The 10318-nt window shown below is 33.7% G+C and overlaps 1 pseudogene; it reads left to right on the forward strand.

Annotated features, from left to right (window-relative positions):
• Positions 1 to 9627, forward strand: part of LOC125814714 (histone deacetylase 14, chloroplastic-like) — a 14977-nt pseudogene extending 5350 nt beyond the window's left edge.
• The last annotated feature ends 691 nt before the right edge of the window (positions 9628 to 10318 follow it).

Genomic DNA, 10318 nt, shown 5'->3' on the forward strand with positions numbered 1-10318 from the left:
TTCACCTTTATATAGCATTTCTATTCCATTTTTTCCAATGCTATAATCTTCTAATTTATTTAGGAATAGATTTCCTAAAATTAATTCTTGATCACTTTCGTGATTTGTAATGTAACAAGGAACTGTTATCTTATAGTATCTAGTTGTATTGGTAAATCTACCATGTTTTTACAACTAAAGTTATTACCTTCAAAGGTTTATAGGTATAATGCTCTCCTTCGTAAACTGTATTCCATCTATTAGGATACCTTTTACATGGTTAGCAGTTGCTCCTGTTTGTATCAAGATTTCTTGATATTTCCATTCTGTTCCATTGAAGATTCTTCCTTTTATTTTTGTTATATTTGGAGTTTCAATTTTTAAAGAATATCTATTAGATATACTTTTTCTAATGAATTTCTTCCATATTCTATTGAAAGTCTAGGGTTGCTAGTACTTCCTATTTCTTGTGTTTTTCCAAATCGAATTTCATATTCATCTGGAATTTGGCTTGTTGAATTTCTGCTTCAACTATTCTTGCAATTCCTGCACATTCTTGATCTATTTCGATCATTCCTTTATTTTTATACACTTACCATAGTTTGAATTTGTAACTGTGTATAATGCTTGGTAATATATACTCATTATATGATTACCTGGTTTAAATAGATCATTTCTTTTGATCTGAAAATGTAAACTCAATGCGTCATTAAAATCAGCATCTTTGAGTGATATACAATATTTGGATAATATGTAAATAGGAGTTTTGTATAGGCTAGGTTTCCCTCTACTATACCAAGATTTCCTTCTCTTGCATTTATGAATCTTTCATCTGATAGATTTATTACTATTGGACAATTGATTCCTTCTTTAAAAGTCGATTTGACTAATATTTGGATTCCTCCTAAATGAACATAATTCATTTTCTTTCTTTTTCTTTCAGGAATTTTCCTAAGAATTTGATCTATCATAGGTTTTGTTAACAGGTTTAGTTTATGTTTTCCTGTTGTTTGGGTAATTTCTATTACCTTTTCTATTTCTTGATATTCATGATAAGAAATTTTATCTCTTGCAAACATTCTTTGCATTCTGCTTAGTAGATTGTCTTCTACTTTAAGATTTAGTTTTAATCCTTGGATTTTTCTGAATGTTTCTCCATCAAAGGTTGCTTTTAAAGCATATCCTCGATGATCTTCTTCTGTTTCTAGGATTTGAACAGAATCATCTCTTTCTTGTATTTCTCTATTCATTTAGGCAGATTCTTTGAACTGGTTGAATATTCTTCATAGATTTCATCATAGAAATATCACTTTCTATAGACTTTGTTGATTTGAGATCTGAATCAATTTCTATTCTATCTATTTTTGAGATTTTTACTCGTTTTTTGTTACATTCGTAACTTTTATGGCCTTCTTCGCCAATTTCTGAATCGAAAGATAAGGAAAAAAGCCTAGCAAATGAAGCAACAAGCTCATCATCAGCGAAAGCTGAAAGAATTATATCTGGGAAACCAGAAAGTAAAACTAACCAAGTTCCATCAGGAACAAAAGTGTTTTCTTCGTTTCAGGTTGGAAAGCAACACCCGAAGGAAGAAGAGTATCTTGCTTTACCAGATACATCTATAATCTCCAAGAAGAAAATGGAGAAACATACGGTGTTTTAGGAACAACGAGTTTGTTTCCTAGAATATCAATTTTTCCTAATGGAATACCGGGCTTCACAGCTCAATTATTCGAATTTGGGTATTTAGATCGCGTATATACAAAACCAGATCTAAAGGAAATATCCCAACTACCATCAAAGTTGTTCGAGGCAATTAAAAATTTTGCTCAAAGCAATGGAGTGTACTGCAGATTCTTTAGCATATCAATGGAATGTCAAGATTTGCAAGCATATTATCCTACCCTCAACTACATTTCAGTTGAGAAAATTAAGGAATTTAATGTTAAGGCCACCGGAGTTGATAAAAAACTTCCCCACCTTAATAAAAAATAGATCCAAACAAGAAGAGCATTAGGAATAAAAGCCTTATACGCTATTCTTACAAGATTTTACAAGGAAGATTGTAGAGTCATCGATCAAGACAGTGATTGAGTCTTGATTACTAAAGGTAAAACTAAGTCCAAAGAACTAAAAGAGAGAATACTCGACATAGAACTTTACAGGCTAGGAGCCACTGAAGAAACATGGAAACTAGCATGCAAAATGCTAGATCATGATCATGCCTGATGTAGCATAAAGATGAAGACAAAGAAGATGACGTGAGCACTTACGTCATGAAACAATAAAGAAAAGGAATCCTTTTATTTTTCTCAAAGACAAAGGTCACATCATGTCGGCCAATTATTCAAAAGAAGACAATGGAGCGTCCATTATCTTATCTCAAGGAATCTTCGGCCCCAGCAATCAAGTAAAGCGAAGGACTTGAAGATAATTATGAAATAGTTTAGAGAGGTCCCTAAATAAATTTTCTTTTGTAATAAGTCCCTCCTTACAACTATAAAAGGAGAGGAACTTCATACAGAGAAGGCAGACTACATTTTCCGAGAAAATCCCATCTTAGAAAAATGTTAGGTACCTTCTGAGAGATGAAGTGTTGTGAGTAGTACTTCTCCCGTCAGGGAAAAGTATTTTTAATTATGTTGTGAGTAGTGATTGTATTGTGTCTTTTTAAAAATTAACATATGAAATAAACAGTTGGTTTTTATACCTCTCTTCTTATAATCCCATCAATAGTCTTAAGTGAAGGTTGCGATCTTCAGCCTTATGGAGGAACAGTAAGGAAGTAGTCGTAAAACTGAGGTTGTTAGGCGAAAAACTGTTCATAGCCTGAAGGGAGAACTTCTGCAGAAGTGATAAAGACTGTTCATCGAAGAAAGAGAAGGAAGGTATACACGCAAACTTTTGTTTCATATTATTAATTTTACAAATACACTATATTGCATACATTACTTAGACATAAGAAGAAATACTTAGTACCTACAGGGAATCAAAAATAATTTAGTTAAAAATTTTAGGAACTAAAATCAATCATGCTATCTGCATATCATGCTGTTTGCATATTTACATGCTTATATTAGCATAAAGATGAATTTTTTACAAAGATCTTTGCATAGCATAAGAAAAAGAGCATGGAAGCATAAAAAGGCTTTATTACATATGAATAAGGCAATCAAAGAAATGGAGTTAGTATATGATAATGCTAGTCATCCTTATGAAACTCTAATATTTTCCATAAATGAAATGAAAATATATAGAAAACAAGAGTATTTTGAATAAAAAAATGTTCTATCAATCTTAAAAAATTATAGAGTATTCACTGCTTAAAAACAGTATTTACATATTTATTCCGCAACCCTGTTTTAAATAAATAGCCAGAAATTAATGGTATATATTTGTTTTCTTTTCTCCCTTTGTGCCTTTTTTCATTAAAGTCCACGCTTTGTTTGCACTTTGCGCTTTAAGCCCCTACATACCTTAGAGATTTTTTGCGCTTTTTGCCTTTGATAACACTGCTCTTCCTCGATTATCATGTTGTGCAGTATAATACATATAGTCATTATATCATGTAATACTTTCTTTCTCCAAAAATGTGACGGTCCCGCCATAATTGCAAAACTCCGAATGTACGTTCAAAAAATAATAATAAAATCAAATTATATTATTGATGAAAATTAGAAAAAAATTGAAATATTATTGATTTGGGATGAAAGTAGTATATATTAAATGATATATTTTTAAAATATTAAATTACATTTAAAAAGAATTATGAATATTAGATATTTAATTAATTGAATTATATATAAAATAATACATTAATTAGAAAATAATAGAAATAATAATAAAATATTAAAAAAAGTGAAATAGAGAGTGGAATTTGGAGAACTACTATTCAACTCTCTAAAACTGAAGAATGGAGTTTAAAATAAAGAGGGGTTGGAGTGCCATTCTCTATTATTTACTCTCCAAATATAGAGAATGGAGAGTAAAATAGAGGTGGGTTGGAGATGGTCTGAGTGAACCAGGTCCTAATCAGTTGTCTTCCCAAAGGAAGTTTTTGTGGCCATTCCAACTTTGAAGCTAGTATTGATACTTGAAAATCTGGCATAGATTTCTAATAGTCTTCCATACACTGACCCCATATACAGTGCTGACTGCTTTGGTCTTCCACGCATCTTCTTATCCACACTCTCTTTAATTACCTTCTTTCAGAGTGATTGTCCCTTCATTTGTATATCTCCATAACCACCTCATTAGCAAACTTTGATTTTTGTTTCCTTGCATTCTTTATATCAAGTCCAGCAAACTGTATTTCAGCCCGTTTCCATTTTAGGCCTAATTAGGGACTTTTAAGTCATTAATATGTAATAATTAGACCTAGTATAAATACTTGGTTTCCTAGAATAACTAGGGTTAGCTTACCTGTGATGATTGATGTTATTTTGTTGAGTTGGATGGTATCCAAACTTTGATTCAAGATTTTTAAGGGTGTTTTCAAGTGGATTGATTCTATTTAAGGATATCCTATAGTTTAGGAGTACTATTTAGTGCACTAAGTAGGGTTGTTGATATCTGTCAATTGTTCTTGTTGGTACTTTTAAGTTGTATCTTCTCTAAAGCCCTTTCAATTTTCTTTCTTAAGTTCTTATTAATCCTACCCTAGCTTACATCATGAATGAGGATTAATCAGAAAACTCAGATCAGAAAAGCTAGTTGCTTCTTGTATGAGTCTACGACATCATCCTAATGAGACACAAGTGGTCATATATGGTGCTTTATGTTGATCAACTAAACATATGGAGATACTGTTTAATTAATCATTATGCATGATGATGGAGGAGTGTAACTATGAAAGCTCAGCCCTGTGCATAACCCACAGACATTAACATTCCATTTAAGTAAATTTCATGCTCTAAGTTCTCTAATATTTAATGAAATAATTACTCTTAATCAGGCAAGTTTTTTGAATTTGTATGAGCTAATAAGGTTCCTATAATTATTGAGTTCCGTGAGAAAGATTAACACCAAGTGTTCTATGGCAATGTGAACAGACGTTCCAAGAGTCGTTATTGGCAGCTGGAGCTGGGATTTCCTTGGTTGATTCAGTGGTAATGTCTCAGTCTAAGCTGTTAGTAATATTTCAGTTTACTGGGAATACTTCGTTTAATGTAGCAATCAGTTCAGGGTGCGTTTTGTTGGTAAACTTCTCTCTCAAAGCTGGAGTAATTGTTTCATCTGATATTTCAGGTTGCAGCATCCAGAGTAAGCAAAGATCCTCCTGTTGCTTTTGCACTAATTCGACCTCCTGGTCACCATGCTGTTCCAAAGGGGCATGGGCTTTTGTGTGTTTGGAAATATTGCTATTGGTGCTCGTTATGCTCAAAGAATGCATGGATTGAAACGTGTTTTTATCATAGACTTTGATGTTCATCATGGAAATGGAACCAATGATGCCTTCTACGAGGACCCAGATATATTTTTCCTTTCAACTCACCAAGTAAGCTACACATTACATTGAACAAATTGCTTGGGAAATCTTGACGTTTTTACTTCTGAATCAACTGCTATTATAAAATGTAGTTTGAATGAACGAAAGAACATTCGGTTTTATCTAATAATTGAGCCAGATCTAGTGATCCCAAAAAATGATTATTCTTGACACTATGTTCAGTTCAAGGGTGCTTGGGACTTGGTGATTACTCCTCAGACGCTTTCCTTCATTTTATTTGTTACAAATGAGCAGAAATAAAACACATCAATTATGATTGTTGTCACGTCCCAAAATACCTCCTAGATGCAACTGAGATCTTCCAAGTGTTCTAAAAGTGCTGAAACTCAACCAAGCCCCTTGAGTACAAACTAAAACCATTCCATTAAGTCTCAAAATTCATTTTCAACTTATTTGAAGTCTCAAAACACATAATGAGATACATATACTAAAATGAAGGTGTTTGGTAGTTACAATTATCTTGTCGAACATCAGCAAGGTTAATTTTTGGTTTGGTGGATTTTGTATGGCTCTCCACTTCTTTCGGTGGAAGTGAAGATCAATGCACAAGTCATAGAAAACAAGAAATTTCAAGTATCTTGGGTCCATAATCTAAGGAGATGGGGAGATTGATGAGGATGTCGTCGTATTGGAACAGGGTGGGTGAAATGAAGGCTCATATCCAGGGTACTGGGTGATAATATTGTGTTGCCAAGGCTTAAAGGTAAATTCTACAGTGTGCTAGTTAGACCGATATTTTTGTATGAGGCTGAGTGTTGGTTAGTCAAGAACGCGAACATTTAAATAATAAATGTAACGGAGATGAAGATGCTCAGATGGATGTATGGGCTTATTACAAGAGATATGATTAGAAACATGAGGTTATACAGGGTAAGGTGGCAGTAGCGACTGTGGCGGACAAGATAGGGATACGAGGTTGAGATGGTTTGAGCATGTGAGGAGGAGGGTGTATTGGCATGATGGGCAAATCATAGAGTATCTTGTAGGATCTACATTAAATATTCTCAATATGGAATATGTAAGATTTATTCTTGATCCTTTGTTACTTTTGATTTTGTTGGAAGCTTTTGTATTCTTAGTTATTCGTCAACTGTTAGTCCTAAGTATGTAGAGACTAAATACTTAGGGTTCTTGGTCTTGGTTATTTTAGCTATTTTTTTTTTCTTATCATTGTGTTTTTGATTTTCGCTATTCAAAAACATGACTTCACATCGGTACAGTGTTATCAAAAGCAAAGAGCGGAAAACAACTCTAAGGTTCGTGGGGATATAAGCGCAAAGTGCAAATAAAACGTGGGCTCTAATGAAAAAAGGCGCAAAGGGAGAAAAAAATACAAATTATATGTTTAGTCCAAGACAAATAATTTATAAGTATGAATGAAAAATGTAAGAACAAAGAAATTTGAAAAATAATTACGATAAAGTGAAATATCAATGACTTAGTATTGTCTCTTGAGAAGAGGTTCATTGGCAAGGAAAAGTATGACTTAGAACTTGATGACGACACTGAAGCGAACATTAAGCGAGGCAAAACATTCAACATGTTTTGAGCCTTGCTATAGGGCTTGAGTGCACTTTCAATAACACTGCATCAGTTTGAGTCCTTCAATGTTCGTTCCACTAGAAAAATGTGGAACAAATTATTTTGTGTGGAAATTTTTGTTTCAACTATTTGTCACTGGAAAAAGAATTATGGGGCCATATAGATGGAAGTGATTCAGTGGAAAGTCAAAGATGCTCAAGTGATGACATGGAATTTAGGGTCAATTCACCCTCTTATTGTCCTTAATCTCAGGATATATAAGACTGCAAAGGCCATATAAGATTATTTATATAAGGTTTACAACAATGACAATAGCATAAGACACTTTCAGTTAAAGCATGAAATTGCTAATTACTCTTAACAAAGTCTTTCTATTCAGGATTATTTTTCTAGAGTTCAAAACTTAGGGCTAAATTTACTAATATTGTTTATGTTGAAATACGTGTTGAATCTCTTTCTATAATACAAGCAAAGCAAGCGAGACCAACTTTTTTTTGATGAAATTGCGATTTGATTTTGAGTGTTTGCTCTAACTTGATAAATCGTGATCTGTCTCCCTCCTTGGATATCTATTTTAGGGAATTACTTCGTGTAGAGCAACGTCTTCTCACACAAAACGTTTTCAAGCAAGAAAATGTTCAGATTGTTGCATTTGCTGCTCAAGGAAGAAGATATGGTAGGGATATGAGCATATTCAATGCTATAGTTGCAAGCAATATGTGCTAGTAAAAAAATGTGAGAGGTTGATTATAACAAGAGTTGGGAAAAATAGAGGTATAGGCCGAAGAAGAACTAGGGAGAGGTGATTGGATAGGACATGTGGCAACTTCAGCTTACTGAGGACATGACGCTAGATAAGAAGATGTTGAGAGAGAGGATCATACTAGAAGGTTAGTAGGTAGCTAAGTGTTGTTACATTGTGTGGGAGAGGCATGGAGCTAGCCCTTCTCCGCTTCTCCATATTATAGTATTATTTAGTAATCGTATAGTTTCTTATCTTCATTTGCCTTGTATCTTGTTATTAGATAGGGGGAGATGATTAGACTGACCCTAGATAAGAAAATGTGGAGGGCGAGGATTAGGCTAGAAGGTTGGTATGGTAGGTAGCCGAGTGTTGTCATACTTTGTGTGGGAGAGGCATGGGGCTAACCTCCTCTCCGCTTCTTATTAGTAGCATTATTTAGTAATCGCACTGTTTCTTTTCTTCAATGTGTAGTACTATCTGTTGCTTTATTTGCCTTGTATCTTGTTATTTTGCTGTCATATTTTTGTGCTACCATGCAATCAGATTATTCTCTTTTCTTTCAAGCCGAGGGTTTATCGGAAACAACCTCTCTACCCCACAAAAGGTAGGGGTGAGGTCTGCCTATATCCTACCTTATCCAGACCCCACTTGTGGAATCACACTGGGTATGATATTGTTATCTTCTTTTACCTACTACATTACAAGGAAACAACCTTCACCCCTGCTGATGCGTTCCTCGTTTCACCTCATTCAAACGTTGTGTTTAGAGGAAAACAGAATTTCTGTCATTATATGCCAGCTATGCACCTCGATGTGTAGAATTAATACAGTCTGGAACTTAACAATTGCATGGATTTTATCAGTCATGCTCACTTATCCTTGGATCGATGTTGGCTGGAAGTTATCCAGGGACTGGTAAGATAGATCAAATTGGTAGTGGAAATGGTGAAGGATCAACACTAAATCTCCCTTTACCTGGAGGATCAGGTGATACAGCAATGCGAACAGTTTTTGATGAAGTTATTGTACCATGTGCTCAAATGTTCAAGCCAGATATAATCCTTGTTTCAGCTGGGTAATTTTCCTGTCTGTCAAGATAGTCTCAACATTCAGAATATAAAACGAAACATATGACTTAAACACAGTTCCTTTTACTTTTCTTACTGTTCTGCTACTGTGTGGTTCCTTTTTCTTTTGACGTGAATAATGGATCATGTATTATGCTTGTGTTTTCTGCTAAACTAGCAATGTAATGAGGGCGGAATATTTGGTCTATTCACTACTATCATGCCTCATATATTCTGTTTCTGGTCTTGAAATGTTGTTAGCAGAAAAGGATGTTAAAACATAAAGATAGGACTTTCTGATTTCTTATCTAACTTAATTGAACTAACGTGTCGTCTAAAATTTTCAGGTATGATGCCCATCTGTTGGATCCACTTGCCAGCTTACAGTTCACAACAGGAGCATATTACATGCTAGCCTCCAGCATTAAGCAACTTGCAAAAGATTTGTGTGGGGGATGTTGCGTGTTTTTCTTAGAAGGGGGATATAATCTCAGTTCTCTGTCAAATTCAGTTGCAGAATCATTTCGTGCTTTTCTTGGGGATCGGAGCTTGGCTTCAGAGCTAGACGATCCATCCTATTTGCACGAAGAACCATTGAAGAAGGTGAAGCAGATTATTGAAAAAGTGAAGCACATACATTCCTTTTGAAAGCTTATATTGACAGTAGTCTAGAATTATTATACAGCTTTGTATAGGACACCATGACTTTTCTATAATTTGTATACAGCTTTGTTTAGTATATACGATATAAATTATATTAATGTTGTAAATTCGTAACAAAATTTGTTAAAAGTACAAGCTAAAATTGATGAACGCCCATTCTAGTTAATTATTTATTTCTTGGATAACAAATGCTTATATATTGTATGATCATGCAGAAGAATTGATGTGTATATTTATATATATATCTATATATATATATATATATATATATGAAGGGAAAATGCAACTTTTGGTATTTCCTCTTCATTGTAACTGTTCTTTTTCTCTTTTCATTTTTTTAATTACCTCTTAATTTGGTTTATGAAAATAAAATAGACCCATCAAAGGTATTTTAGTAACTCAACTTTTGATTTTTGTTCCCATTTTTAGTATTGTGTTATATTATGTTATGATATGATATGATGATTCTGTTCTAGTAGAGTATATCCCGTTCTCAATTTGAGAATAATATGAATTCGAATTTGATGATTCTCTCAATGAACTCTCATACACAATGATTAAGGATGATTTACTTTTTAGATATCAAACTCTCATACACAGTAATCAAGAAAATCTATAGAATTGACATCCCCTAACCATTAGACTTCTATAGTAGAGAAATCTAGTAAACATTGAAACCCTTCTCATTTTCAAGTACTTATGTCACAGACTTAAAAGTAGAAAATCCTCCCTTTGGTTTGAATCGCTTGCTTGAAAAATGAGCGAACAAGTAAAAGTACACGAAGATGATAGATCAATGTGAGGTCTCCTATT

This window comes from Solanum verrucosum, unplaced genomic scaffold (genome assembly GCF_900185275.1).
Source record: "Solanum verrucosum unplaced genomic scaffold, falcon-dt-bn FXZP01001241.1, whole genome shotgun sequence".
Classification (NCBI taxonomy): domain Eukaryota; kingdom Viridiplantae; phylum Streptophyta; class Magnoliopsida; order Solanales; family Solanaceae; genus Solanum; species Solanum verrucosum.